This window comes from Narcine bancroftii, chromosome 8, assembly GCF_036971445.1.
Source record: "Narcine bancroftii isolate sNarBan1 chromosome 8, sNarBan1.hap1, whole genome shotgun sequence".
Classification (NCBI taxonomy): Eukaryota; Metazoa; Chordata; class Chondrichthyes; order Torpediniformes; family Narcinidae; genus Narcine; species Narcine bancroftii.
The window spans coordinates 5,441,851-5,466,948 of NC_091476.1; the positions used below are offsets into that span (position 1 = coordinate 5,441,851).

The 25,098-nt window shown below is 40.7% G+C and overlaps 1 protein-coding gene across 9 annotated transcripts in view; it reads left to right on the top strand.

The window, feature by feature from the left end:
• Positions 1–25,098, top strand: part of LOC138740295 (NALCN channel auxiliary factor 2-like) — a 330,405-nt gene that overhangs the window by 16,923 nt on the left and 288,384 nt on the right. Inside the window, exon 5 of one of the 9 annotated variants that reach the window (XR_011342809.1) lies at positions 6,023–9,325. The exons of the other annotated variants lie outside the window; for them this stretch is intronic. The gene's annotated coding sequence lies outside the window, so the exon portion shown is untranslated. Of the gene's footprint in view, positions 1–6,022; positions 9,326–25,098 lie in introns of those variants that run through there. 9 annotated transcript variants of the gene reach the window in all.

The following is a 25,098-nucleotide window of genomic DNA, read 5'->3' on the forward strand; positions in this document are numbered from 1 at the left end:
TGGATGATCATTTAGTTTATATAGATGGCCGAGATTTTTATTTAGTTGTATACCTAGGTATCGCATTGCTTGTATTTGCCATCTAAATGACGATTCTTCCTTAAACTTTGTAATCCGCATTATTCATTGGCATTGTCTCACTTTTATTTGCATTGCTCTTGTACCCCGATACTTCTCCATATTCCTTCAATTTCTTATGTAATTCTTTTATTGATATTTCTGGTTCTGTTAAGTATATTATAACGCCATCTGCAAATAGACTGATTTTATATTCCTTCTTTTATTTTTATTTTATTTTCTGTTCTTATCAGTTCTGCTAGTGGTTCTATAGCTAACGCAAACAGTGAGGGAGATAGTGGACATCCCTGCCTTGTTGATCTGCTTAATTTAAATTGGTTTGATTATATATCCATTTACTGTCACTTTCGCCAATGGCCCCTTATATAATGCTTTAATCCAATTAATATATTTCTCTGGTAGGTTGAATTTTTGTAGTACTTTGAATAAATAATTCCATTCTACTCTGTCAAAGGCTTTCTCTGCGTCTAAAGCAACCGCTGCTGTTGGAGTTTTTTCCTTGTTCTGCATGGATTAAGTTAATGAATTTACAGATATTGTCCATTGTTCATCTTTTTTTTAATAAATCCAGTTTGGTCTAGTTTTACTATTTTTGGTAGACAGTCGGCCAATCTGTTTGCTAATAGTTTAGCTATTATCTTATAATCTGTGTTAAGTAGAGATATTGGTCTATACGATGCTGGTGTTAGTGGATCTTTCCCCATCTTTGGTATTACTGTAATTATTGCTGTTTTGCATGAATCTGGTATGTTTTGTTTTTTTCAATCTGGTTCATTACTTCCAGGAGAGGAGGAATTAATAAGTCTTTGAATGTTTTATAGAATTCTATTGGGAGTCCATCCTCTCCTGGTGTTTTATTGTTCGGTAGTTTTTTTAATATCTCCTGTATTTCTTCTATTTCAAATGGTTTTATTAATTTGTTCCTTTTTGTAATTTCGGTAGTTCAATTTTCGTTAGAAATTCATCTATTTTGTCTTCTTTCCCTTCGTTTTCAGTTTGATATAATTGTTCGTAGAATTCCCTGAAGTTTTCGTTGATCTCCGTTGGTTATATGTAATTTGTTTGTCCTTTTTCCTTGATGCCAATACCGTTCTTTTAGTTTGTTCTGTCTTAAGCTGCCACGCTAGTATTTTGTGGTTTTTTTTCTCCTAGCTCATAATATTTCTGTTTTGTCTTCATTATGTTCTTCTCCACCTTGTATGTTTGTAGTGTTTCATATTTTATTTTCTTGTCTGTCAATTCTCTTTTAGTTGTATCTTCCTTTATTGCTAATTCTTTTTCTGTATTTGTTATTTCCCTTTCCAACTGTTCTGTTTCCCGATTGTAGTCCTTCTTCATCTTAGTTACATAACTTATTATCTGTCCTCTGATGAATGCTTTCATTGCGTCCCATAGTATAAATTTATTTTTCACTGATTCCGTATTTATTTCAAAGTACATTTTAATTTGTTGCTCAATGAATTCTCTAAAATCCTGTCTTTTAAGTAGCATGGAGTTTAATCTCCATCTATACATTCTTGGTGGGATGTCCTCTAGCTCTATTGCCAATAACAGGGGTGAGTGATCTGATAACAATTTAGCTTTATATTCTGTTTTCTTAACTCTTCCTTGAATGTGGGCTGATAACAGGTATAGGTCTATCCTTAAGTATGTTTTATGTCTACTCGAATAATATGAATACTCCTTTTCCTTTGGGTGTTGTTTCCTCCATATATCCAAAAGTTGAATTTCCTGCATCGATTTAATTATAAATTTGATTACTTTGTTCTTTCTGTTAGTCTTTTTTCTAGTTTTATCCACGCTTGAGTCCAAATTAAGGTTGAAATCCCCTCATATTAGTATGTTCCCTTGTGCATCTGCGATCTTCAAAAAGATATCTTGCATAAATTTTTGATATTCTCCATTAGGTGCGTATACATTGAGTAAATTCCAAAATTCTGAATATATCTGACATTTTATCATTACATACCTCTCTGCTGTATCTATTATTTCCTCTTCTATTTTGATTGGTACATTTTTATTGATTAATATAGCTACTCCTCTGACTTTTGAATTATATGACGCTGCTGTTACATGTCCTATCCAATCTCTCTTTAATTTCTTGTGTTCCACTTCAGTTAAATGTGTTTCTTGCACGAACGCTATATCAATTTTTTTTTCTTCCTTCAGTAAATTTAACAGCTTCTTCCTTTTGATTTGGTTATGTATTCCGTTAATATTTAAAGTCGTATAGTTCAACATGGCCATTTCATACTTTGTTTATATTTCCTTTCTGTTTCCTCATCACCACCTTCTCTTCTTATCCATTTCTGCTTCTTTTTTGAACACATTGTAAGACAACACTTCTAAAACATAAAATATTTCCACTATTCCCATATCTAAAATTCCTTTACCCCCAATAGTCCCTCCCCTCTCTGAGTTGCCCTTTGTCCCTTGTCGGGCAACCACATCTCCCCTTTTCATTTGAATTTGCGAACCCGCTCGCAAGCGTCAACTGATTTCACAGTGACTGTTATTCTTCCCCACCCAGCCCCCCCAGAAAAGATTTTAATCTTCATATATAACAAAGCTCACTCTCTTAATTCCCTCCTTAATTCCTTTCTTCTCTTTCTTTCTCTTAGTTCTTACTTATACTTTATTCTTCCTCTTCATATATAGTTTGTTGTCATTTTTGTTCTTGCTATATCTCTTCATCTCTCTGTCTGTTTTGTAGGTGTTCTGCAAATTTTCGTGCTTCTTCCAGATCCGAGAATAGTTTGCCTTGCTGCCCCGGGATAACTATTTTAAGCACCACTGGATATTTTTAATATAAATTTATAACCTTTCTTCCATAGGGTTGTTTTTGCTGCATTAAACTCCTTCCTCTTCTTCAGGAGTTCAAAACTTATATCTGGATAGAAAAATTTTTTTATCCCTTGTATTCCAGTGGTTTTTTTGTCTTCTCTTAATTTTTTCATTGCCTTCTCCAATATATTTTCTCTTATTGTATATCTTAGGAATTTTACTAGAATGGATCTTGGTTTTTGTTGTGGTTGTGGTTTAGGAGCTAATGTTCTGTGTGCCCTTTCTATTTCCATTTCTTCCTGTAATTCTGGTCTTCCTAGGACCCTGGGATTCCATTCTTTTATAAATTCTTTCATATTTTTGCCTTCTTCATCTTTCTTAAGGCCCACTATCTTTATATTGTTTCTTCTACTATAATTTTCTGAGCTAACAGCTCCTGTGTTTCTTTAACTTTTTTATCAGATTCTTCTAATTTCTTTTTTAAGTCATCTACCTCCATTTCTATGGCTGTTTCTCGTTCTTCCACCTTGTCCACTCTTTTTCCTATTTCTGTCATGATCATCTCTAATCTATTCACTTTTTCTTCTGTACTTTTTATTCTTTTTATTTCACTGAATTCTTGTGACTGCCATTCTTTTACTGTTTCCATATATTCTTTAAAGAATTTTTTATCCATGTACTGTCCCTTCCCTTCATCTTCCATTTCTCTGTGTAGAGTTTGATGTTCTTCCTCCTCTTCTTCTGAGTCCACTCCAGGATCTGTGTCCTTTACCTCTGTCTCTTCTGGTTTTCTTGTTGGATTGTTTATTTTATTTTGTTGGGTGTTTTTGTTCTTCTTATTTTTATTAGAAGTGTCTTGGTGTTGGTCTTCTTCCTCTGGGTTGGTCATCTGTTGTTTCTTTGATTTCCTATTTTTATTCTCTTCCTTCTTGTTCCCGTTATTTTCTATGTTTTCCTATTGAGAGTCTTGCTGTCGTGTTATACTTGTCTGTTTCAGCTGTGGAGATTTACTCCTCATCTGGTCCCCCCTCCCGTCGGTGTTGTTTTTGTCTTGCGCATCCGCACATGCGCGAATCTTCCGTGAGCCATTTTTGTAGTCCTGAGTTTGGGGGAGCGGTCTTCTCTCTCCACAGCGGGCCTTCTCATACCAGTAAGGCCTTCACCTTCCTCCTCCAACGTCCTTCCTTCTTCTTTTCTTCCCATTGTTTTTGATTTTTCTTCCTTTGCTGCCATTTTCTCCACACTTTTATTTTTAATTTGTTATGGTTTCTGTGTTTGTAGCTTTGTTTTTTCTTTTTTAAAACTTTTCTGGAGAGGGCTGGTATTTTCTTACTCCATCACGTGACTTCTATACAAACTAAATTATCAGCAATTAATGAAGAAAAAATCAAGACGACTTAGAACATTGGAAAGATTTACCACTAACACTGATAGGAAGGGTAAATTGCATTAAAATGAATATCTTCCCAAGGATACAATACCTATTCCAATCGTTACCAATTCGCCTAAGAGAAAAATTCTTCAAGGAGCTAAAGAAAATAATAAGGAAATTCTTATGGAAAGGGGGGAAATCGAGGATAGTGCTAGATAAATTAACAGAATGGTACAAACAAGGGGGCTTACAGCTACCAAACTTTAAGAATTATTATAGAGCAGCACAATTAAGATTTAAGATACCTATCAGATTTTTATCAAACAAGGGAAAAACCAGATTGGACCAGATTAGAGCTAGTTAAAATGGGGGAGAAGGTACCTGAACATATACTATATAAGTGGGATGAAAAGCTGGTGCAACATAGGAATTCACCAGTACTGCACCATCTGCTCAACATTTGGAAGAAGATTCACGTAGAAAGGAATAAAATAAATTACCAACTACCAAAACTAATACTGACGCAAAATCAACTAATCCCTTTCACAATAGATAACCTATCCTTCAGAGAATGGGAGAGAAAAAGATCAAAAGAATAGAAAATTGTTTTTTGGGAAATAAATTATTATCTTTTGAACAAATGAAGGACAAATATAACTCATGATACAAGGTTTGCATACCACCAACTGAAAACCTACTTGAAGGACAAATTGGGAAACAGTCTGAGGTTACCAGAAGGAAGCAATTTTGAATATGTGATTACAGACACAATGATAATTAAAAAATTTGTAACAAACATGTACATCAAACTGCAAGAAAAGGAAAATGAGGAAACAAGTGTAAACCTAAATAAAAATGGGAACAAGATCTAAATATAAAGATAAAGAATGAAAAATGGAAAAAGCTATGCTCCCGAACCATGAGAAATACAATAAACACGAGGTTACGTATGATACAATATAACTGGATACACAGGCTATATATTACTCCTCAAAAGTTAAATAAATGGGACCCAACAGTATCTGACAGATGTTTTTGCTGTAAAAAGGAAACGGGAACAACAATTCATGCAATCTGGACATACATATGAGAAAGTGAAAAAATTTTGGGAAGATCTAAACCAGATATTAAATAAAATCACAAAAAGCAATATACCAAAAAACCCAGAGATCTTCCTCCTAAGTAATATAAGAAATAAAGAATTTGGACTCGATTTGGATGGAGCACAAAAAAGATTTGTTATGATAGCCCTAGCTGTAGCAAAAAATGTATTATGTCAACCTGGAAATTAGAAGACAACTTGAGAATACAACAATGGTATATAGAAATGAATAAATGTATTCCATTAGAAAAAATAACATATAATTTAAGAAATAACATCACAATATTTGAACAAATATGGGAACCATACATGAAACACAATAGAAAACCTACCGGGGACATCTACCACCTAAAATGACAGAAGGAGAATAGAATGAAATTAACTGACTCAGTAAAGTAAAAGATAAAAATTTCTTGTTTATTTTTATTAAGTGACAACATTGTTTAACAGGTTTAATGTATCTTATAGATTGAACTTTGAATAAATGGGAAAGGAGGGAGGGAAGGGAGGGGGAAAAAGGGGAGAAAATTACACTATATATTCAAGAGAAAAATGTCTGTATGTACTTTGGTCAATATGGTTTATTGTGTTTTTTTTAATTAAAATAAATAAATAAACAAAAATTAAAAATTTTAAAATTAAATAAAAAATAAATCTGATCGCGTTTATCTTTTTATCATTTTTAGGTGCTGGTGGTCCGTGGCCTGCTCTTTCTGTTATGTTCCATATATGGTTCCCAGGTTTTTTCAAACATTGTAACTTTCTTTTAAATTATATGTGATTTTTTTTTTTCCCAATGGGGTACACTTAAACTTGGTTATATATTCCGTTAATGTTTATAGTTATATAGTCCAATGTGGCCATCTTGTATCTTTCACTTTTTTCTGCCTCTTCCCCACCTCCATCCCCTTTTTTCCCATTACTGTTTTTTAATTTTTCCCTTTTAATCTCAATATATGACAACGCACTTAAGGCATGAAATACCTAACAGTCTCCACAAGCCTTTAACCGCAAATTAACCTCCCCTGCATGCTTGCCCCTTGACGGCACCACAACTCCCTTTTCCATTCGGTTTGCAAACTTGCTCTGAAGTGTCAACTGATTTCACAGTGACCATTATTCTTCCGCCCCCCCCCCCCAAAGAACACTATTTTCCTATACATATAACAAAGCTCTCTCTTTTTTCCCCTTCCCCTTCTCTTATCCATCTTCAAATCTTTATATATACATTATCTTTACTTTATATTTTTACATATTTTTATATATCCTTCTTGTCATTCCTCCTCCTCCTTTCCTGTCCTGCAAATGTTCAGCAAATTCTTGGGCTTTCTTTGGGTCCAAGAATAGTCTATTCCATTCCCCAGGAATGAATACTTTGAGTACCGCTGGGTGTCTTAATATAAAGTTATAACCTTTCATCCATAGGATTGTTTTCACCATGTTGAATTCCTTCCTCTTCGTTAAAAGTTCGAAGCTTATGTCTTGGTAAAAAAATATTTTTTGTCCCTTGTATTCCAATGGCTTATTGTCTTCTCTAACCTTCTTTCTTGCCTGCTCCAGTATGTTTTCACTTGTTGTATATCTTAGAAATTTTACCACTATAGATCTCGGTTTTTGATGTGGTGGCAGTTTCGGTACTAGCGCACTATGCACCCTTTCAATTTCTATTTCTTCGTGTGAATCTGTCATTCCCAGCACCTTCGGTATCCATCCTTTTATAAATTCCTTCATATCTGACCCTTCCTTGCCTTCTTTCAGGCCCACTATTTTTTTGTGGTTTCGCCTACTGTAGTTTTCCAATACGCAAATTTTTTGTGACAATAAATCTTGTGTCTCTTTAATATTTTTTTCGCTCTCTTCCAACTGCCTTCTTAAATCATTTATCTCCATTTCTACAGCAACTTCTCGTTCCTCCATATTTTCTACTCTTTTCCCTATCAACTCTAAGCTTTGAATTCTGTCTTCAGCTCTTTTCATTTTTCTTTTGATTGAACTAAATTCTAATGATACCCATTTTTTTAATGACCTCATTAAAAAAAGGCTTTATCTAAATTTTGTCCTTCTATTTTACCTTCTTCTTTCCTTTGAAATTCTTGGTCGTCTTCCTTCTGTGTCTGTATCTATGTCTGTGTCATCTTCTCTCTGTATCTGTATCTTCATCCTTCTCTGGTGACCTGCTTCTGTATCCTTGCTGGGCCTCCCTGCTGCTGCTCGCCCTCTTCCAGCCCTTCATTCTCCTTTTCACCACTCTTCCTTCTTGCTTACTTCCCCCAGTCGAACGCCCCGATACTGGGCGTCTCTCAGCTGGCCGCTCCTCAGCTGAGTCCCCCTCCTGCCGGTGTTGAGCTTTTCTTTTACTTGTGCACTGCTCAGGTGCAACTCTTCGTGGCTCTGAGAGCCATTTTTGAAGTCTGCTGATTGGGTGGACACCGCTCCTCTGGGGACTCACTGACATTGGAGATCGGCCGCTCCTCTCCACGGTGGTTCTCTGCTCTGACGTGCAGATAAGCCCACCTTTTTTTTCCAGTGATTTTCCTTCTTCCCTTTTCTCTGTTATTCTTTTTCTCTTTTGGGTGCCATCTTCTGTCTCTTCTCTGCAACTTTATCTTTCTCTTCCTGTATTTTATGTTGATTGAGCATTGTTTTTTCAAACTTTTTCTTTTCTCTGGAGAGGGCTGGTTCCACTCGTCCAGCCACGACTGCATCACGTGACTCCCCCTCTATGAAGAATTAATGAGTGTAATGACAGTTTATTGTCAAATTTACAATGTTCAAATGGACTGAAATTCTTTTAAAAATTCAAGAGGACATTAAAAAGAAATCTTTCAAGAGTCGGTATGATGTGTTAGATTTGATATGCTGTCAACAGGGAAAGGCTAGAAATGCTCCACAGGTCAAGAATCTGAAGAGAGAAGCAGATCGACAACTTTCATGACAGGTCACCAACCTGGAACATTAACTCTGCTTCTCTGTCCACATCTCTCTGACATGTTGAAAATCTTTGTTTTTCCTTCTGAGTTCTCTGGACCTGCAGTTTTTTGTTTGCTTTTTGATTGCCATCAAAGAGGGGTTGGACCATGACTTAAAATAATGAAATCCATCAAAGACGTTGGCAGAGATAAGAATGGCAGCACATCACAGAATCCGCCCACAGGACAACCCTCCATGAGCAGCTGTAACATTCCTTGTAATGAAATTGAGCAATAGATTTCTACCTACCATCCAGCCTCCATCATCTCTCTTGTCCAAGCCAACTTCCTGTTTTTTTAAATCTGTATCCTTGTTGGAAAAATTATTTTCCAACAAAAGCAGGGCAAATCTCAAAAGAACATTCAATACAAATGTTTAACAAATATCTTTTTTCTTACTTAGAGGAGAGCCAAATAGCAGTAAAGGAAATCCTGGTTTGCTGCCTAGACATTTATTGTGATAAATTGACATGTAATTCTCATTCCTCTTTGATTTCCTATCTCATCACTACACTTTCCAACTCCCCACCAATAAAATTATTTGCATGGTCTTATTCATTTAAAGAGTACAATAAATACTGAAAAACACAGCTAAGTGTCATTAAACTCTACACTCTCGTCCCTGATGCAGGGTTTCGATACAAAACACTGACAATTCCTTTCCTGTGACAGTTGCTGCTCGACGAACTGAATTTCCCCAGCATCTGCAGTCTCTTGTGCCTCTTAGAGTAATTAAATGCTGGTTAATTAAATAATTGTTAGCAAACAATGGAAAAGTATAAAGATGTATACAAAATTATCAGAGTGGATCGTGAAAGGAATTAAAGTAAATATTTTTCTTGTATAGTGAATATGTGAAGTGTGAAAGATGAAATTATTAATGAGTGACATGCACTGGGACATTATTGTAAATCAATAAATCTGGACTCAAGAATGGCTATATTAATCCAAAATCCCTCAGACTATCTTTTAAAGGCTGTGGATGATTTACCGTTGAGTTATAAAGTTTAATTGAAATAATTGTTGTTTAATTGCAATGTTTTCTTTCTTTCAAAAATGGAGCAGTGCTAGATTGTGACCACAATTTAGAAATAATGCCAGGAAAGATTAAAGGGTCACTGAATTGGCTCTCCTCTCTCTGCCTCGATGCTCGTTCTTCATCAATGATGTATGGTGGGGTGCAGCCAAGCATACAGGAAGTGGCAATTCTAATATTTTTTTAAAAATTGAATTTTGGTGATTAGAAAAACCCAGAAGAATAAAAACTATTGCAAGTTTCATTCCCCTACTTTAGATCAATTATCAGATATTACTCCTCATCAATTTGCGTTATGGTAAATCTACCTAGAGGTTAAAGTGTCTGAGGTGTTGGAATTATTTTACAAAATGCAGGTAGGTATATTTTTTGCGTGGTGCCTCAAATAAATGCAGTAAACAGAATTACCTTCCATTTTTATCTGGATATGTAAGGTAAACCTGCTCCTAACATTTCTGGATTTAGCAGCAACATGAGAAGTTTTGCCTTGGTCCTCACGATCAAAACTACATACGTTGGGTCAGATACAGCAATGAGCTCTCCGAACCCTTCTCCATTGACAACGGCATGAACCAAGGCTGCGTCCTTGCACCAACCCTCTTTACCATCTTCTTCAGCATGATGCTGAAACAAGCAAATAAGGACCTCAACAATGAAGACGATGTTTACATCCGGTACCGCACGGATGGCAGTCTCTTCAATCTGAGGCACCTGCAAGCTCACACAAGAGCAACTTGTCCGTGAACTACTCTTTGCAGATGATGCCACTTTAGTTGCCCATTCAGAGCCAGCTCTCCAGCGCATGACGTCCTGTTTTGCGGAAACTGCCAAAATGTTTGGCCTGGAAGTCAGCCTGAAGAAAACTGAGGTTCTCCATCAGCCAGCTCCCCACCATGGCCACCAGCCCCCCACATCTCCATCAGGCACACAGAACTCAAAACGGTCAACCAGTTTACCTACCTTGGCTGCATCATTTCATCTGATGCAAGGATCAACAAAGAGATAGACAACAGACTTGCCAAGGCAAATAGCGCCTTTGGAAGACGACACAAAAGAGTCTGGAAAAACAACCACCTGAAGAAACACACAAAGATCAGCATGTACAGAGCCGTTGTCATACCCACGCTCCTGTTCGGCTCCGAATCATGGGTCCTCTACCGGCATCACCTACGGCTCCTAGAACACTTCCATCAGCGCTGTCTCCGCTCCATCCTCAACATTCATTGGAATGACTTCATCACCAACATCGAAGTACTCGAGATGGCAGAGGCCGACAGCATCGAATCCATGCTGCTAAAGACTCAACTACGCTGGGTGGGTCATGTCTCCAGAATGGAGGACCATCGCCTTCCCAAGATCATGTTCTACGGCGAGCTCTCCACTGGCCACTGAGACAGGTGCACCAAAGAAGAGGTACAAGGACTGCTTAAAGAAATCTCTTGGTGGCTGCCACATTGACCACCGCCAGTGGGCTGATATTGCCTCCAACCGTGCATCTTGGTGCCTCACAGTTTGGCGGGCACCAATCTCCTTTGAAAAAGATCGCAGAGCCCACCTCACTGACAAAAGACAAAGGAGGAAAAACCCAACACCCAACCCCAACCCACCAATTTTCCCTTGCAACCGCTGCAACCGTATCTGCCTGTCCCGCATCAGACTTGTCAGTCACCAACGATCCTGCAGCTGACGTGGACATTACCCCTCCATAAATCTTCGTCCGCGAAGCCAAGCCAAAGAAAAGAAGAACATGCGTCTATATCAAGATGTGTATTGATCATCCAGGCAATTGAAAATCCATTCTACTTTGCTGATTGGAAGGATACATTTATTTCAGCCAGAACATGGACAGTCATAATATGAGCATGAGACATGTATCCATTCCAATTTACCTATCACGGGAAAAGCTCTACAGTGTATGCTATCTCACTGACTCTACACAAAGTCCTGGAATACTAGTCAGCAGAGATGCATTCATCAAAATGCTCTTTATTGACTTCAGTTTGGCATTAAACACCATCAACTGATCAGCTAACTCCAAGACCTGGGACGCCACACCCCACTGTGTAATTGGATCCTTGATTTCCTCACCTATAGAACATGTCAGTGAGGATTGGTAAGAACATCTCCTCCACAATCTCCATCAGTAGCAGAGCACCACAGGGCTCCGTTCCTAGCCCCCAGCTCTACTCACTTTACTCCTATGACGGTGTTGCTCAGTACAACAACACCATCTGCACATTTGTTGACAACACCACGGTAGTGAGTTGTATAAAAAGGGGTGATGAGTTGGCATATGGGAAGGAGCTTGAAAACTTTACTGAATGGTGCACCAACAACAACCATTGTCACCAAAACCAAGGAGATGAATGTTGACTTCATGAAGGGAAAACCAGATGTTTATGATCCAGTGATCAGAGGAGGAGAAAATTTAAGTTGTTGAGAGTCACAGTCTCAGAGGATCTTTCCTGAACCCAACACTCTAATGGCATCTTGAAGAAACCAGGTCAGTGTCTCTACTTCCCCAGGAGTTTGCAGAGGTTTGGTATGACATTGATAACCTTGGCTAATTTCTAGAGATGTGTGGTGGAAAATGTGCTGACTGGCTCGTAGAGCGCATCGACAGAACCAAAGACTTCTTGATCCAAACCAAGTCTTTTATTAACTAAAAGACTGGAGCATATCACAAGTAGGTCAACCAGTCCAGAATGACCTGGTCTGGCTAGGAGCAATCCTTTAAGACCTGCCAGTAGGTGTGACTACACTCTCAGCCAATCACAGTCATCCTACACTACAATCTGAACATGTACGCATTGATGATAGAATCTGTACTATCACACGGCTGCATCATGGTCTGGTATGGGACACCAATACTTGCAAGTGTAAAGCCCTGCAAAAGGTAGTGGACACAGCCCAGGACATTGAGAACATCTACAGGCAATGCTGCCATCATAGAGAAGCAGCAATTATCAAAGATCCTCACCTCCCAGCACATGCTCTGTTCTTACTGCCACCATCAGGAAAGAGGTATTGGTGCCACAAGACTCACACCACCAGGTTCAGGAACAGCTGGTAACCCTCCACCATCAGACTCTTCAACAACAAACTCAATCAGGGACTCATTTAAGGGCTCTTATTTTTGCACTTTATTGATTGTTTTCTTTTCCCTCTCTAAATTGTACAGTGTGGTGATATGACTATTGGTACTGGCTAGCCCACCCTCCGGAGTCTCCCTACCTTAGTTCCTCCCTTGATCCTTCCCAAGTGACCCCTAGCCATAAAGGTCGTCCCCTTTCCTTCCCGCTCATTTTCCTAGTCTAGACCCGGGCCAGCGATCTCTTGCTCAATAAAGTCCATCATTCCCCTCAGTCTTCTGTCTGTGCAATTATTGGGCTACTGATAGCACCCAACATACAGTTACATTTGTTTATGTTTACATGTATACATTGTGTATATTCTTTTGCACTGCCATTAAGTAGTCATTGTACCTGACCCAGAGGAAAAAATGAATCTCAGGGCTGTATGTGATGTATGTACTCTGACAATAAATCTGAATTTAAATCTAAGTGGCTAAAATGTTGTTCTGGCATTAACATTTTTCTTCAGCATGTATTTGGGGTACTTGAAAATCTGCTCCTCCTAACTCTCAATGTTCCTTGGATTGTGCACGGATGATTTGCTAAACAATTTTTACATGATTTAAAGCTGTCTGGAACAGCTTGGTTCCCAAGTGTTTGCAATGGGAAGCAAATGAAAATCAGCGCTTACAAACATGAGGATTGATGCGATAGACCAGGTGGTCATTTGATCCGTGATTCTAGGACAGTGGTTCTCAACCTTTTCCTTTCCACTCACAATCCCTATGCCATTGGTGCTCTGTGATTAGTAAGGGATTGCTTAAGGTGGGATGTGAGTGGGAAGGTTGAGAATCACTGCTCAAAACTCAATTGTTACTGAAATATTTTGTTTGAGGGGAGTTATGAAACTGTGTACAGTCACCAATGAGCCTGCAGCAGACGTGGACATATCCCTCCATAAATCTTCGTCCGCGAAGCCAAGCCAAAGAAAGAGAAAAAAGGTATGATTTAAAATGGTCGTTTTTCAAACTTTTTAATTTCTACTCACATCCCCCTTAAGCAAACCCTATCTAATCACAGAGCACCAGTTGTGTAGGAATTGCTTTAGGTGGGATGTGAGTGGTGAGAAAAAGTTTGAAAACCACTGCTCTAGCGCATTAATATCCTATTGTCTCATCCTCAGCCTTTTCCCATCACCCATCAAAAATCTTCCCATTCCAGTATTTATTCCTTTCTCTGTTGTAATAAACTATCAAGAAAAAGTCCATCACAAATTAAGGTGGTGAATTCAGATTGTGATGACTCACCTTACAAAAAAAAATTATGCTCTAGTATTTTGGGAAAATCTAAGTTTCCAGGTGGAGGTGAAACACAAGACTGCAGGTGCAGTAAAAACACAAAAATGTGGAGGTCTTGCAGCATGTGTAGGAGTTAAAGATGTATAACATGTTTGGGCCTGATAACATGTTTTGGGCCTGATTCCTTGTTCAGGGAGCCCTTCTCCACACTTTGAAGAAGGGCTCAAGCCTGAAACATTGGTTCTATTGATTGTTTTCTTTTCCCTCTCTAAATTGTACAGTGTGGTGAGATCCTTCAGCATTCCTGGGTCACTCGTCAGAATGCCTCTGGTACCATGTAACCCAGTACTACCTGTTGCATGGTTGGGTGGTCGGAAAGTAAATTGGCTCTCCCACCAGGTGCAGAGGTTGGCTAGGCACCTGGGAGGATTGAGAAACAAAACCTGTCAAATGATGATCAAACCTTCTCATAGGGTCAACAGCCATTGGCAAATCTGCTGTGAATCGCAGAAGGGGCATCCTTTATATCGAAGCTTGGCCTGGCCATTCGCTGCAACAGAACCTCCCCCAGCTGTCTTGGACCTCACCATGCTGCTGGATCTGGGAGGGGATGTCAAAAGGGTTAGTCTGGAACTGTGCAAACCCCTACTCACCTAAATCCTTTCACGCACACACTGTTCCTTTCCGAGGAGTGAGGTATCCTCTTATCAAACCCCACAAATTGACTGAAAGGAACTATTGTCATTCTATAGGATGGATAACAACAAGGAAGAGTTTTTACTAAGTTCCAAGGTTATTTATTCTTCTGCTAAATGGAAAGAATTTTCCTTTGTCTTCCACCTCATGGGTTTTATCACCTCTGAAATTTCCCCTGCCTTTTCTCTGCTCTACTCAGCCTTTCCAGTGTCTCCACATAACCATGATCCTTTTTCCAGTGTTAGAACCCCAGAAATAGAGCAACTCTCTGGAGATGATTTGCAAATGATTTTTATTTATATCCTTTTCTATTCTGTTTTATCTTTATATGTATATTCTGTTTCCATGTACAGTAGAAACTCCCGGGTCCCATAAACTTCTAACCTTCTCAGGTCAGGTACTAAGATTTATGTCTGTGTTGCCTCTGCTCTCTCTCTGCTCCATACCCCACATCAAAATGAGATGTTTTGATTTTTTTCAGACAAATTCTCATTCTTCATATAGATTGTACTATTTCACACTCTTGTCTTTAATTTCATCTCGTAAAAAGTAGTCCATTGTATCTTGTAATGTGTTTCAAAGAACTAATTAATTCAGTTCTGTTGATATTCCTCGCTTGACCCCCAAGATCCAGAGACATGTGATTTATGAAATTTTTTTTAAAAACACAGAAAATATTGGAAGTATTCAGCAGATCTGTAGTGAGAGAACAAAGTTAATATTTCAGATTGTTTTTTTCATCAAAACTGCTCATGACATGGTAGGAGAATTTATACTTGTCATACACAAGTACAGTATACAGTGTTTTGCTTGCTTCAACCACACAGGTATGTAAGATGTTCCAACAATAGTATTAAATTAAATAACCACAGTATACCATGAGATAAAGAAATTATATATATTATATATATATATATCTATATATCTATAGATATGTCTATATCTATAGATATGTCTATATCTATAGATATGTCTATATCTATAGATATGTCTATATCTATAGATATGTCTATATCTATAGATATGTCTATATCTATAGATATGTCTATATCTATAGATATGTCTATATCTATAGATATGTCTATATCTATAGATATGTCTATATCTATAGATATGTCTATATCTATAGATATGTCTATATCTATAGATATGTCTATATCTATAGATATGTCTATATCTATAGATATGTCTATATCTATAGATATGTCTATATCTATAGATATGTCTATATCTATAGATATGTCTATATCTATAGATATGTCTATATCTATAGATATGTCTATATCTATAGATATGTCTATATCTATAGATATGTCTATATCTATAGATATGTCTATATCTATAGATATGTCTATATCTATAGATATGTCTATATCTATAGATATGTCTATATCTATAGATATGTCTATATCTATAGATATGTCTATATCTATAGATATGTCTATATCTATAGATATGTCTATATCTATAGATATGTCTATATCTATAGATATGTCTATATCTATAGATATGTCTATATCTTTTCTTTGGCTTGGCTTCGCGGACGAAGATTTATGGAGGGGGTAAAAAGTCCACGTCAGCTGCAGGCTCGTTTGTGGCTGACAAGTCCGATGCGGGACAGGCAGACACGATTGCAGCGGTTGCAAGGGAAAATTGGTTGGTTGGGGTTGGGTGTTGGGTTTTTCCTCCTTTGCCTTTTGTCAGTGAGGTGGGCTCTGCGGTCTTCTTCAAAGGAGGTTGCTGCCCGCCAAACTGTGAGGCGCCAAGATGCACGGTTTGAGGCGTTATCAGCCCACTGGCGGTGGTCAATGTGGCAGGCACCAAGAGATTTCTTTAGGCAGTCCTTGTACATTTTCTTTGGTGCACCTCTGTCACGGTGGCCAGTGGAGAGCTCGCCATATAATACGATCTTGGGAAGGCGATGGTCCTCCATTCTGGAGACGTGACCCATCCAGCGCAGCTGGATCTTCAGCAGCGTGGACTCGATGCTGTCGACCTCTGCCATCTCGAGTACTTCGACGTTTGGGGTGTAAGCGCTCCAATGGATGTTGAGGATGGAGCGGAGACAACGCTGGTGGAAGCATTCTAGGAGCCGTAGGTGGTGCCGGTAGAGGACCCATGATTCGGAGCCGAACAGGAGTGTGGGTATGACAACGGCTCTGTATACGCTTATCTTTGTGAGGTTTTTCAGTTGTTTGTTTTTCCAGACTCTTTTGTGTAGTCTTCCAAAGGCGCTATTTGCCTTGGCGAGTCTGTTGTCTATCTCATTGTCGATCCTTGCATCTGATGAAATGGTGCAGCCGAGATAGGTAAACTGGTTGACCGTTTTGAGTTTTGTGTGCCCGATGGAGATGTGGGGGGGCTGGCTGATGGAGGACCTCAGTTTTCTTCAGGCTGACTTCCAGGCCAAACATTTTGGCAGTTTCCGCAAAGCAGGACGTCAAGCGCTGAAGAGCTGGCTCTGAATGGGCAACTAAAGCGGCATCATCTGCAAAGAGTAGTTCACGGACAAGTTTCTCTTGTGTCTTGGTGTGAGCTTGCAGGCGCCTCAGATTGAAGAGACTGCCATCCGTGCGGTACCGGATGTAAACAGCGTCTTCATTGTTGGGGTCTTTCATGGCTTGGTTCAGCATCATGCTGAAGAAGATTGAAAAGAGGGTTGGTGTGAGAACACAGCCTTGCTTCACGCCATTGTTAATGGAGAAGGGTTCAGAGAGCTCATTGCTGTATCTGTATATATATATAATATATATAATATATATAATATTTATATATTTATATATATTATATATTCTCAGCGACACTAGGTATTATTCTATTTAGTAGAATCCTAGCGAAGATTTTGCCTGCAATGGAGAGCAACGTGATTCCCCTGTAGTTTGAGCAGTCTGATTTCTCGCCTTTGTTTTTGTACAGGGTGATGATGGTGGCATCACGAAGATCCTGAGGCAGTTTACCTTGGTCCCAACAAAGCTTGAAAAACTCATGCAGTTTGGCCCACTGGCCACCGTGACAGAGGTGCACCAAAGAAAAGGTACAAGGACTGCCTAAAGAAATCTCTTGGTGCCTGCCACATTGACCACCGCCAGTGGGCTGATAACGCCTCAAACCGTGCATCTTGGCGCCTCACAGTTTGGCGGGCAGCAGCCTCCTTTGAAGAAGACCGCAGAGCCCACCTCACTGACAAAAGGCAAAGGAGGAAAAACCCAACACCCAACCCCAACCAACCAATTTTCCCTTGCAACCGCTGCAATCGTGTCTGCCTGTCCCGCATCGGACTGGTCAGCCACAAACGAGCCTGCAGCTGACGTGGACTTTTTACCCCCTCCATAAATCTTCGTCCGCGAAGCCAAGCCAAAGATATATAGTATATATATAGTATATATATACAGATGCAGCAATGAGCTCTCTGAACCCTTCTCCATTAACAATGGCCCCTCACCCCAAGTCCAAAGCCCGCTGCGCAGCTCAGACGGCAAAGTCCTCCTCAGCGACAAGATCTCCATCCTCAACCGATGGTCAGAACACTTCCAATCTCTTTTCAGTACCAACCGCTCAGTCCAAGATTCCGCCCTGCTCCAGCTCCCTCAACAGCCCCTAAGGCTAGAGCTGGATGAGGTTCCCACCCTGGATGAGACATATAAGGCAATCGAACAACTGAAAAGTGGCAAAGCAGCAGGTATGGATGGAATCCCCCCAGAAGTCTGGAAGGCTGGCGGCAAAACTCTGCATGCCAAACTGCATGAGTTTTTCAAGCTTTGTTGGGACCAAGGTAAACTGCCTCAGGATCTTCGTGACCCACCATCATCACCCTGTACAAAAACAAAGGCGAGAAATCAGACTGCTCAAACTACAGGGGAATCACGTTGCTCTCCATTGCAGGCAAAATCTTCGCTAGGATTCTACTAAATAGAATAATACCTAGTGTCGCTGAGAATATTCTCCCAGAATCACAGTGCGGCTTTCGCGCAAACAGAGGAACTACTGACATGGTCTTTGCCCTCAGACAGCTCCAAGAAAAGTGCAGAGAACAAAACAAAGGACTCTACATCACCTTTGTTGACCTCACCAAAGCCTTCGACACCGTGAGCAGGAAAGGGCTTTGGCAAATACTAGAGCGCATCGGATGTCCCCCAAAGTTCCTCAACATGATTATCCAACTGCACGAAAACCAACAAGGTCGGGTCAGATACAGCAATGAGCTCTCTGAACCCTTCTCCATTAACAATGGCGTGAAGCAAGGCTGTGTTCTGGCACCAACCCTCTTTTCAATCTTCTTCAGCATGATGCTGAACCAAGCCATGAAAGACCCCAACAATGAAGACGCTGTTTACATCCGGTACCGCACGGATGGCAGTCTCTTCAATCTGAGGCGCCTGCAAGCTCACACCAAGACACAAGAGAAACTTGTCCGTGAACTACTCTTTGCAGATGATGCCGCTTTAGTTGCCCATTCAGAGCCAGCTCTTCAGCGCTTGACGTCCTGCTTTGCGGAAACTGCCAAAATGTTTGGCCTGGAAGTCAGCCTGAAGAAAACTGAGGTCCTCCATCAGCCAGCTCCCCACCATGACTACCAGCCCCCCCACATCTCCATCGGGCACACAAAACTCAAAACGGTCAACCAGTTTACCTATCTCGGCTGCACCATTTCATCAGATGCAAGGATCGACAATGAGATAGACAACAGACTCGCCAAGGCAAATAGCGCCTTTGGAAGACTACACAAAAGAGTCTGGAAAAACAACCAACTGAAAAACCTCACAAAGATAAGCGTATACAGAGCCGTTGTCATACCCACACTCCTGTTCGGCTCCGAATCATGGGTCCTCTACCGGCACCACCTACGGCTCCTAGAAAGCTTCCACCAGCGTTGTCTCCGCTCCATCCTCAACATCCATTGGAGCGCTCACACCCCTAACGTCGAGGTACTCGAGATGGCAGAGGTCGACAGCATCGAGTCCACGCTGCTGAAGATCCAGCTGCGCTGGATGGGTCACGTCTCCAGAATGGAGGATCATCGCCTTCCCAAGATCGTATTATATGGCGAGCTCTCCACTGGCCACCGTGACAGAGGTTCACCAAAGAAAAGGTACAAGGACTGCCTAAAGAAATCTCTTGGTGCCTGCCACATTGACCACCGCCAGTGGGCTGATAACGCCTCAAACCGTGCATCTTGGCGCCTCACAGTTTGGCGGGCAGCAGCCTCCTTTGAAGAAGACCGCAGAGCCCACCTCACTGACAAAAGGCAAAGGAGGAAAAACCCAACACCCAACCCCAACCAACCAATTTTCCCTTGCAACCGCTGCAATCGTGTCTGCCTGTCCCGCATCGGACTGGTCAGCCACAAACGAGCCTGCAGCTGACGTGGACTTTTTACCCCCTCCATAAATCTTCGTCCGCGAAGCCAAGCCAAAAAGAAGATAGTGTGTATATATAGTGTGTATATAGTGTGTATATAGTGTGTATATAGTGTATATATAGTGTATATATAGTGTATATATAGTGTATATATAGTGTATATATATAAGTGTGTGTGTGTGTGTAATATATTCTTCTTCTTTGGCTTGGCTTCAAGGACGAAGATTTATGGAGGGGGTAAAAAGTCCACGTCAACTGCAGGCTCGTTTGTGGCTGACAAGTCCGATGCGGGACAGGCAGACACGGTTGCAGGGGAAAATTGGTTGACTGGGGCTGGGTGCTGGGTCTCCCCTCCTCTGTCCTCCGTCAGCGAGGTGGGCTCTGCGGTCCTCCCCAAAGGAGGTTGCTGCCCGCTGAACCATGAGGCGCCAAGATGCATGGTTTGAGGCGATATCAGCCCACTGGCGATGGTCAATGTGGCAGGCACCAACAGATTTCTTTAGGCAGTCCTTGTACCTCTTCTTTGGTGCACCTCTGTCTAGGTGGCCAGTGGAGAGCTCACCACTGGATTATATATATGTAAATAAAAATAAAAGGATGGTTGGATGGATAGACAAGTAAGTATTCAAGTTGCAGTTAGTGCGAAACAAAATGTTGTTTCAATGGTGCAGACGGGTCTCTCGGTGGTTCTGGAGTAGTTTATGGTTAGAATAGGACAGTGAGGTTCAAGGGCCTGATAGCTATTGGAAATAAAATTGTTCTTGAACCTAGAAGTTTCTGTCCCTCCTGCCAGAAGATAGTAGTGAGAGAGATTCTGACCAGAGTGATGAGGACTGTTTATGATGTTGGCTGCCTTCTGGCTGTGCCCTCCATATAGAGTGAAACCCCTGTCATCTGAAATTCAAATAACCGGCAACATTAAGCAACCAGCAAAAAAAAAAATCCAAAGAAAATAAATATAGTTTTAAAATAAATAAAAACAAATTAAAAATTTAAATAAAGGAATAAATTGTAAAAACAAATTTTCTCTGAAGTAACATATTAACCTTTGGTGAAAATGGAAGCAACTATTCAGCCAGCGGAGTATCTTAGTTGTGCTTTGCTCATAGCAGCTGTTTGAATAAAGTTTGAAAAATGTTGTATTGGAGTAAAATGGTGTCGCAAAGGATGAAGAGTTGGTTGATGCCGTTTGCCGTTGGGGTGACTTTTGGTGTCTCCTTATCCCTGCTTAGTAAGAGTCTTTATCTTTTTTGGTATATTACTAATTGAATTAGTAAGGCTTTATCTGTAAACTTGAAGGAGGGGGGCTGGTTCATCTTTCAAGTGACTCTGTGGAGGGGGAGGAACCTGCAGATACAGTGACAATTAAATGTTTTCAAAGAATATGACTGAAAGTAAAGTAAAATGCTTTAAGGTTTATATATTCATGCAAGTGAAGTTTGTTCTGTGTAAGTACAGTGTATTTGTATTTTAAACTTTATTCTTAATGTAAATGCATTAGTTAGACATTTTACAAGTGAGTCTTAAGCAACTGGAAAACTTGCTTATCCATCATCTATCAATTTCCATAGGTGTTGCATACCAGGAGTTTTATTATAGATGTTTTGTTGAAAGGTCAACAATCTGAAACATTAATTTTGCTTTCTTCTCCATCAACGTTGTCTCACCTGCTGTGTATTTCCAACATTTTCAGATTTCAGGGATCAGCAATATTCTGTTTTGAGCCAGGTTCCTGGGACACCACTAAACATCAACACTTTCTCTTGTAGCTAATAGATCTTTTGGTTTTCAAGAAGTTGCAGGGACTTGAACCACAATAGCATCATCTAACTACATGTTACAAATTTGAGTAATCCATGGTTGACAATGACTTTTTAAGTAGATCAATAAAACTTGGGCCTCATTTAAATTACTCTATCAATCTGGTTTCAGGTGAAATGGAGGTGGGCGTCATGGAGAAATTGATGAAATGAGACCACTAACTAACCTGAAGTGAAACACAGACTCAGTGGATCTTGCAGCAAGCATAGGCGATAAAGATATATTACCAATGTTCCAGGGTGGCTGACATGTCTGTCCATGGTCTTGTGCACTGCCAGCCAAAGACCACTTGAAAACTGGAGAAACAACATCTGGCACCCTCCATCTGGATCATATGAACTTAAACCTCTCCAGTTTCTGTCAGCACCCCACCACCACCCACCTCCCCATCTTCTCCTGTCTACTTTTCCCTAGTTTGTGTTTGCTCTCTCATCATCTTCACACCATGCTCGCATGGTAAAGACGAAATAACGTTTCTCCAGGACCACGGAGCATATTTACATAAATATGTTAGAATAGAAATTAAACACTTAAAATATTAAGACTTGTATAGTAACAGTCTACTACAGTACCCTATCCCCAAATGTTCTGGGAGTTCAGGAGTCTGATGGTTTGGGGCAAAAAGATGTTGCACAATCTGGATGTAAGGGTCTGAGTGATCAGGACCTCCTTCCAGATGGCAGAAGGGAGAACCATTTATGAGAGGGGTGTGTGGAGTCCTTCACCATTTTTGTTGTCTTTCGTCTGCATCAAGTGTTGTAGATGTCTCTCACAGTAAGAAGAGAGCCCCCAATTATCTTTTCTACTGACTTCACTCTCCTCTGCAGGGTCTGAGGTGGTGCAGCTTCCAAACCAGGTGGTGATGCAGTTGCACAGAATTCTTTCGATACATCCTTTGTAACATGTAGTGAGGGTGGAGGGTGGGAGATGAACATTCCTCAGCCTTCAAAGGAAGTGAGGCACTGCTGGGCTTTCTTGGCTATGGGGCTGGTGTTAAAGGCCCGGGTGAGATTCTCCAAGTGCACTTCAAGGAATTTGATACTCTTGACGACCTCAACAGTGGAGCCATCAATGGTCAGCGGAGCGTAGTCCCCCCGGGCCCTCCTGAAGGCGACAAAAAATCTCTTGTTTTTTGGTGTTCAGATACAGGTTATTGGCTCTGCACCAGTCCATTAGTGACTGCACCCCTCTTCTCTGTACCGGACTCCGCATTCTTACTAATAAGGCCCACCACGGTCATGCATCAGCGAACTTGATGTGGTTCAAGCAGTGTTTGGCTGCATAGTTGTGGGTCATCAGAGTGAAGAGCACTGAATTCAGCACACAACCTTGTGGGGGTCCTGTGTGTGCTCTCTCTCTTTCTTTTCCCCCCTTTTCCTGCTGTCTCCTTTCACAGAGCCAAAATCAATTCTCATCTTTCCTCTTATCATACCTAATTAGCACCTTTTGTCTGTTGGTCTGTCCTCCTCCCCACACCCCTCACCCCCCCCACCCCGGTCTTCCCCCTTTCTCTATCCTTGAATTCAGATGCCTATTTTTTCCCCCACCTGGACTCTATGGAACGTCTCAGGCCCAAGATGTCTGTAATATAGCTTTGCCTCCTATGGATGCTGTGAGATTGGCTAAGTTCCTCCAGCATTTCTGTATTTTGGTTAACTAACCTTTTCTGCAAGCACTGAGGGATGACCATTAATCAGGCTTATCCTTTGTTATTGAGCACATGGAAAGTACTTGCAGAATCTCATCTTCCACATTTGAACCTCATGACATCAATGGGATTGACTTCAATTTCATTGATCATCTGGGTTGAAAGCACAGTGGCTTTCTGGCCAGAACAAGTCAAAAATATAATATTGGTAGAGAAGAACTCTGTAGATTATAGTGCAGTACCCAAAAATGCTGGAGAAAATCAGCTGGTCACACCACATCCACAGAAAGTGAAAAGTAGTTAACGTGCTGGGCTTGAGCCCTTCTTCAGGAAGGCCAAAAGAGGGGATGGAACATAGGCTAAATGGTCATTGGTGGGTACAGGTGAGAGGGAGAAGAGAAAAATGTGCAAAGATATGGGGGAGGGGTGCTGTAGAGGGCCAAGAAAGATAGATCAGGAAAGAAACTGGTTGGGAAGCTGGAGAAAGGGGGTCAGGGGTGTGGAGAAAAGAGAGAGACCAGGGCAGGGGAGTAACTAATGGAAGTTTAAAAATAGAATATGTTCTTTTCCAGTTTTTCTATGTGGAACTAATGGGAACAGTGCTGGGTTTCTTCACATTGAAAATATAGTTTAATATATTTAGATGCAGCTGCCAAGGGATAAAGTGGAGATAAAGAAGTCAGGAATAAGCACTTGAGGAATCTAAAGGTGTTCAACAAACAAAAATCTTTTTCTGGATTTATTTTGCTATCATTGGATGAGTTAGAATGAAGCAGATTAAAGGTAATGGCACTAAACTGGATGAAACAGATGAGGCACGAGGAAACGTCAAAGGTCATGCAAAAGTAAAGGAGGAGAATGTGCCTCAGTTGAAGTCCCAGCAAATTTCATGTATGGCATCTTGTGAAATCCAACTGGACACATTTAGATATGTCATGGTGAATACTGATTTTATTTATGGGAGGTGACAATATTTTTGAAGTCACACCTCACTTTCCTTTTTAACAAAAAAAATAGAATCCCCACATTGGTTTGCTGCATCCCAACCAACATTTCTGCAAAAATCCAACAATGCAAAGTATTTGTTTTGACCGATTGTAAAATGCTTTTGAAATACATCCCAGAGCCTGATTAGTTTCATTCAGAACCACTTCGCATGGAATCATCATTTCAGTGAATGATCAGAGAATTTGGATTCATTTGGATCTTCCTATGGACCGACTTTTGCCTCATTAATTGTGTATTTAAAGCTTCATTTACCTGTATTAAAATCTATTTGTCAACCTTTAGCCCATTTTAAGGGCTCCAACTCCTGATTAATATTGCTTGCACATCTCTCACAGGGGAGCAGAAGAATAATTCTCAGATTCATGAATAGAATTAGGATGATGTGCCGAAAGCTTCACACATCTTTCTCTCTGTCATCACCCCACCTTCTTCCGACCACCCCTTCCCATTCCATCGCCCCACTGTTCTCACACTGACCTTGCTCAACTGCTGCCAGGCTTAATGAAATAAATGTTGAAGCAGAGGGAGCGAGGGGCAGATTGGAAGTGTGTGTGTGTGTGGAAGAAGGGGTGGGTGTTGTGATGTGGAGCCCCTGGCTGGGGTGGGGGTGTGTGTATGAGAGAGGGTATTGTGATGTGGAGCCCCTGGCTGGGGTGGGGGTGTGTGTATGAGAGAGGGTGTTGTGATGTGGAGCCCTTGTCTGGTTTGGGGGTGTGTGTATGAGAGAGGGTGTTGTGATGTGGAGCCCCTGGCTGGGGTGGGGGTGTGTGTATGAGAGAGGGTGTTGTGATGTGGAGCCCCTGGCTGGGGTGGGGGTGTGTGTATGAGAGAGGGTGTTGTGATGTGGAGCCCCT